Below are 6,403 nucleotides of genomic sequence, written 5' to 3'. Positions count from 1 at the left end.
GTCCCAGTGTGGGGTGGTGAAGGGGGAACCCGGGGTGGGGAGGGGGTGCCCATGTGGGGAAAGGATCAGGGCATCGCTCCCCAGTTTGGGTGGCCTCGCTCTGGGGCGCGGGGCTGGCAGTGCTCTCCTATGGGGCAGGTACCGGGCGTGCCCTCACGGGTCTGGCATCTGGGGGGCAACAATCCCCCTCCTTATTAAACCCTCCCCTCGTGGGGATCGGGCCAGGAGTTGCCCCCTTGCCCCTTCTCCCTTCTGGGGCGTGTCTCACCTCCCAGTCCGCTCTCCCACCCCGTGCAGTCTCCAGATAAAGCGACCTCTGCCCCCTTAAAGGCTGCGCCTCACGTTTGGGTTGGGACGGTCTTCCCCTCATCCTCCCTGATGGGGGGGGGGCGAAATCTCACCCCCTCCCTTGCCCGTGGGTAATTCTGATGCAGGGCTCAGTACAGAAAGTCTTCCCTGCCCCCATCCCGTAGGATACTGAAGGGGTCCTACCCAACATCCCTCTCTTGGATAGCGAGGGACCCCCATCTCGGGGGCCCCTGATAGGGTCTGTTCGCCCCTACCCTCCTATAACCCCCCACTGCCCTCAGTGAGGAGTGACACCTCCTCCCCTTCCCCCCGTTCGCCCCCACCAGAAGCAAGTACCAGGATTTGGGGATGCTGCCCATACCCCAGAGGCCCCAGGGAATCCGCATGGAGGATCGACGTGCTCAGCCTTCACACGATGGCCACATGTCACGCGGTGAGAGGGACACCGGCAGCGCGACAATCTCCATCCCTCCCCCTCCTCCTCTGGGCAGAGGAGGAAATTCTGGTCTGGGGGAGGATGGCCTGCTCTTCCTCCACATCCCGGGACTCGCCTGTCCCCAGGCACTCCCGTGTCCCTGCACCCCTGTATCCTTGCTCCTCCATGTCCCTGTGTCCCACTCCCCTGTACCCAGGCACTACCGTGTCCCTGTACCTCTGTGTCCCTGTCCCCAGGGTGCTCTTCAGGGACAGGGTGCTCTAGGGTTTGGCTGGTGGCTCGTAAGCACTCGACCTTCTTGCATTGTCTCGAAACCCTCGTTAGGACAAGTCGTGACAAGGAAATGCCACCTCGAGGCGGGGGCCAAGCAGGGGAGGGTTTAGAGACACTCTGCGTGCTGCGCCCTGCATCTCGCTCCCTGAATCCCGACCCCCGGGATGCTGGGCCGGGCGTCCCGGAGGAGGGTCAGGGTGGCCAGTGGAGCCGCGGGGCCATCTAGTGGCCAGAGCCGCCGGGGCCCCCCGGGTGGCTTGTGCCGGGCACTCTGCCACAGCAGCCCCGGCGTCAGGGTGGTCTTGCCCCTGGGGGTGACATAGGGCGACGGGCATCTCTCCCCGGCGTGGCACAGGATCATGAATACCTCAAACCAATGCAGCCCCCCCAGGGCAGCGTCTCACAGTGCCCGTCGTCCTGACTAGAACACCACCAGAGCCGCCAGATCCCCAAGATCAGGGCATGGAATCCCCCGCTATGGGTTCACCCTGCTGCAGGGACCAAGTGTCGCCCCAGCCTGAACAGGTCCTGCTAGCACGGATGCAGGTCCGGGGGTCCATGAATAAAGTAGATGCCTGGTGGGAATAGCAGATTCCCAGTGGGGCCGGCAGTGGGAACACCCCAAGGAGCCGAGTGTTGGCAGGATCCATGACAAACCTGGCACATTCCTGTCACCACGGAGCAGCTCACAGCCAGCACAGCTGCCCAGGGAACACAAAGCCATTGCTGGGCACAAGGACACAGCACGGAGCTGTCCCCAGTGCTTGCCCCAGGGGTGCCTGGGGGCAGGGGGTGGGACAAAGGGGTGTAGGGACACAAGAGCTGCAGGGACATGGAGGGGGCTGGGAGCAGGTGGTGGCACACAGGGGTATAGGCACAAAGGCCTGGTGACAGACAGTGAGACACAGGTACAGGGACACAGGGAAAAGGGACACGGGTGCAGGGACATGGGGGTGGAGGGACACAGGAGCAGGGACACAGGGACACGGCAGTGCAGGGACACAGGAGCACATGGAGACAGGGGAGTGGGACATGGGTGCAGGGACACAGGAGCACGTGGAGACAGGGGAGTGGGACACGGGTGCAGGGACACACAGGTGCAGGGACTTGTGCTGCAGTACTGCTGTTGCATCAATGCATCATTGCTCATCTCCCAGTCAGGTTGTTAATGACCCGGGGTAATTATGAGCGGCTCCCTGGCTCTTCTGTGCGCCCCAGGAATGGCATCCCTTGGATGGGAACATCACAGCAGTCAGATAGACACACACAGCCTCAGAACCAGGCCCTGCAGCTGCTGGGGAATAACTGCAGGTGCTGAGGAGAGGCAGCAGTGTAGGCTTCCCAGCCAGGCTTCCCGTATTTCCATCCACTCTGTAGTTTTCCCTTGTTCCCAACCTGGGGTGGATCAACTGGCACTGTGCATCCTGTCTCTTCCTGGGAACTTGGGGAGCAGTCATCCCGCATCCCATCTGGAGGCTGTCTGATGACATCAATGGGAGCAAAGTTCATGCAGGCGAGTAAATATTAACCCTTATTCCATGGTAATGGAATGTTCCACACCAAAGACACTGAGATAAACCCCACTCCAGCTTTCCCCTGGGAGGTGCTGGCAGCAAATGTTATCAAATGCCCAAAGCTGAAGGATTTTGGGGGGTTAAGGCACCAAGATGAGCCTTCACACTCTGTGTAACCCTGAAAGCCTGTTTCTCCCCATCCCCAGCAACTGCAGCAACCTGCCCCAGAGCAGCATCTGTGGGGATGCTGGATATACTGGGAGCGCTGGGATGGGAGTGGGGCAGGAGGCAGCATGGCAGGTTGTTCCCAGCTGCGCCAGCACTGCTGTGAGTCATGTAGGATCAGCAATGCTCCATTAAACTGTGGCACCGGGATGGACCCAGGGCCAGATCCTGGCTCTGGGGAGGCACAAGCTGGAGCATCCCTGTCCTCCAGGGAAGGAGGGGACACACAGTGTCCAATGCAGGTGGCACATGGGGCTGGGGTCCTGCCCATGGAACAGAGACGACTGAGGCTGAACTGACAAGGCCACTAATGGACCTGCTGATCTGTGAATGAATTGGGGTGTTATTACTCTGGAGCTGCTAGTCCAAGGTACACTGACAGCTCTAAATCCTATCAGAAATCAATTCATCTGCTCTTCCGCTCTGCACTAATCCCCACAATGGCACCTGATCGATATCCCATTTACTGCTCTGTGGTTTCCCCATGGATAAATCCCACCCAGTGCCCAGAACGCAGCTGCAGTGCCCAAGCGGGGCAGGGAATGCTGCGGGGCAGGGAATGCAGTGGGACAGAGAATGCTGCGGCATCCACTGCCTGAGCAATGCCAGGCATAATGCTGGGGGCACAAGGAGGCTCCATGGTACCAGGTGGGTTCATGGCATGGACCTGCTGGGAGCAGCAGGAGAGTTGGGAATGTGTGGAAGCAAAGAAGAGCTGTGCCTGCAGCTGTTGATAGGTGTGCATGTGTGTGAGTGTGTGTGTGTGCACCACTGTCACCCACAGAAATCTCCAGCACCCCGGCAGGGTGGGATCCAGGATCCAGGTGGATCCCTTGATCCACCACAGGAGTCACAGCCCAGAATGATCTCAGGCTGGGCAAGGAAGGGGGTGCCCTGGCACCAGCCCCTCTGTGGGGATGGCCCCCAGAGGTGCCAACTGCAGGGACCTGGATACATTAGGTCTGGGGCTTGGGCTATCATGGGGTTCAAAGCAGGATAACAAAGGGATGAGGAAGGGATGAGGAAGTCCTGTGGTCTTCAACATCTTTATAAATGATTTGGACACAGGACTGGAAGTTCGGACTAAGCAAGTTCACAGACAATAAAAAATGGGGCAGGGCTGTTGACAACTTGGAGAGTTGGACAATCACCAAGTGTGTGAAGTTCATCAAGGATCCTGCACCTGGGATGGGGCAACCCCAATGCATGTACAGACTGGGGAATGAGATGCTGGAAAGCAGTGTTGTGGAAACAGACCTGGGGATGCTGGTCGACAGTAAGTTGAACATGAGTCACATGAGTCACACCCGTGTCCCTGGGGGGCATCAGGCCCTGCATTGCCAGCTGAGCGAGGGAGGGGATTGTCCCGCTCTGCTCTGCATTGGGACAGCCTCACCTCGAGTGCTTGGGGCAGTTTTGGGCATCATGAGATAAAAGACATTAAGCCACTAGAGAGCGTCTGAAGGAGGGCAATGAGGGTGGTGAAGGGCCTTGAGGGGAAGCTGTGTGAGGAGTGGCTGAGGTTACTTGGTCAGTTCAGCCTGGAGGAGACTGAGAGGAGACCTCATTGCAGTTACAACTTCCTTGTGAGGGGAAGAGAAGGGGGAGGCACTGATCTCTCCTCTGTGGTGACTAGTGACAGGACCTGAGGGAATGGTCTGAAGTTGTGTCAGGAGAGGTTTAAGCTGGATATTAGGAAAAGATTCTTTACCCAGAGGGTGACTGGACACTGGAACAGGCTCCCCAGGGAAGTGGTCACAGCACCAGCCTGACAGAGTTCAAGCAGCATTTGGACAGTACTTTTGGGCACAGAGTGTGACTCTTGGGGATGGTGCTGTGCAGGGCCAGGAGTTGATGCTCCTTGTAGGTTCCTTCCAACTGAGCAGATTCTGTGGAGGGATGACAAAGGGATAAGGAAGGGCCCAGCTGATTAAGTCATACTGCTGATGAGTAAGGGATGGAGCCCTTAGAGGGTCTCTATGGAGACAGTTCAGAGCATGGCAGGGGCTGGGGGGCCACCAGCAGCCCACACACACCACAGGGCTAATTAGGGGGATGAATATGATGGCAGAGCCCTGCTGGTCCCACTATGGTGGTCGGGTCCCTGTGGGGCTGAGATGGCTCTTGGCTCTGTTTCCATACCTCTCTCCCCATCCTTTGGCTGCTTTCCCAGCTGGCTCAGACAGTCCTCATGGACAAGCTTTAGCTGTGGTGGCCACCAGCATCTTCACCAGCCCTGGCTAGTGGGATTTCATCTCCTGAGTCACACACAGCCTGTCTCATGAGAGTATCCTGTGTGGGTAGGGACAGAACACATCCCTACTGCACCCTTAGAGGGGTGAGGGAGAGGGGACATCCATGGGGACAGCCTGCATCTGGGGGATTAGCATATGCCATGGCAAGAGCATGCATCCAGGGGGACAGCGTGTACCCAGGGGGACAGCATGTGTCCATGGGGACAAAATGAATCCAGGAGGAGAGCGTGTATCCATGGGGACAGCGTGTGTCCAAAGGGACAGCATGTATCCATGGGGACAGCCTGCATCCACAGGGACAAGTGTGTCCATGGAAACAGCCTGAATCCCAGAGGACGGCATATGTCCATGCAAGACAGCCTGAACCCAGAGGGACAGCATGTGTCCAGAGGGACAACCCACATCCAGGGTGACAGCATGTATCCATAGGGACAGCCTGCATTCATGGGACCAGCATGTGTCCATACAGGTGACATCCAAGAGGACAGCGTGCATCTGGGGGACACCCTGTGTCTGGAAGGACACTGCACACCTGGGGACAGCATGTGTCTTGAGGGAGAGCAGGTGCCTGAAAGGACAGCACATGCACAGAGGGACAGCATGTTTGACAAGGGACAGCACTTGTCCATAAGGACAAGGCCTGCCTGGAGGGATAGAATGTCTCTGGAGGGACACATGGATTTTGGGGAAAGCACGTGCCAGAGTGAGAGCATGCAGCAGGAGAAGGGACAGCAGGTGCCTGTGGGACAGCATGTACTGGGGGGTACAGCAGCCCCTGGACATGCAGTGCCACACCACTATTCCAGGTGGCCCAGCAGCAACAAGAAAAATCCCAGCCCAGCCCAAGCATATGGAAGACAGGAATTTACTGCCAGATTAAATAAAAGATGAGGAGATGTTATCCTTTGACACTGGCTGCGTCGCTCTGAGCTGACCCCGCTCCAGCTGCAGGACACGAGGACTTGGCCACCAGCTCTCACTCATCCTTGCCACTCTCCGTGGCCCCTTGTTTAGGGGTGGGGTTGCTGCCAGGTGACAATGGAGTGTAGTGCCACCATGAGCACCCAGGGATCTGTTCAGGGACAGAGAAGCAGGCCTGGTTCCCACCAGCTTGGAGACCCCAAAGAAATGTGGCACACAAGGAATAGGGTCCCTGTCCCTGCGCTGGGGATTTTGAGAATTCCACAGGATTCCCAAAAGTGGGGGCATGAATGATAATGTCACTCAAGAAAGGGATGTTCCAAGCCCTGACTCCAGGGATGTTCTAAGCCCTGTTCCAATGGGTGCTCTGAGCCCAAAGCCCAGGGGTGCTCTGAGCCCCGATCCCAGGGGTGCTCCATGCCTCAATCCCAAGGATGTTCTGAGCCCTCTTCTTAGGGGTGCTCCAAGCT

The sequence above is a fragment of the Aphelocoma coerulescens genome, chromosome 1, assembly GCF_041296385.1.
Source record: "Aphelocoma coerulescens isolate FSJ_1873_10779 chromosome 1, UR_Acoe_1.0, whole genome shotgun sequence".
Lineage (NCBI taxonomy): Eukaryota > Metazoa > Chordata > Aves > Passeriformes > Corvidae > Aphelocoma > Aphelocoma coerulescens.
The sequence above is the reverse complement of the archived record's forward strand: the minus strand, read 5'-3'. Positions refer to the sequence as shown.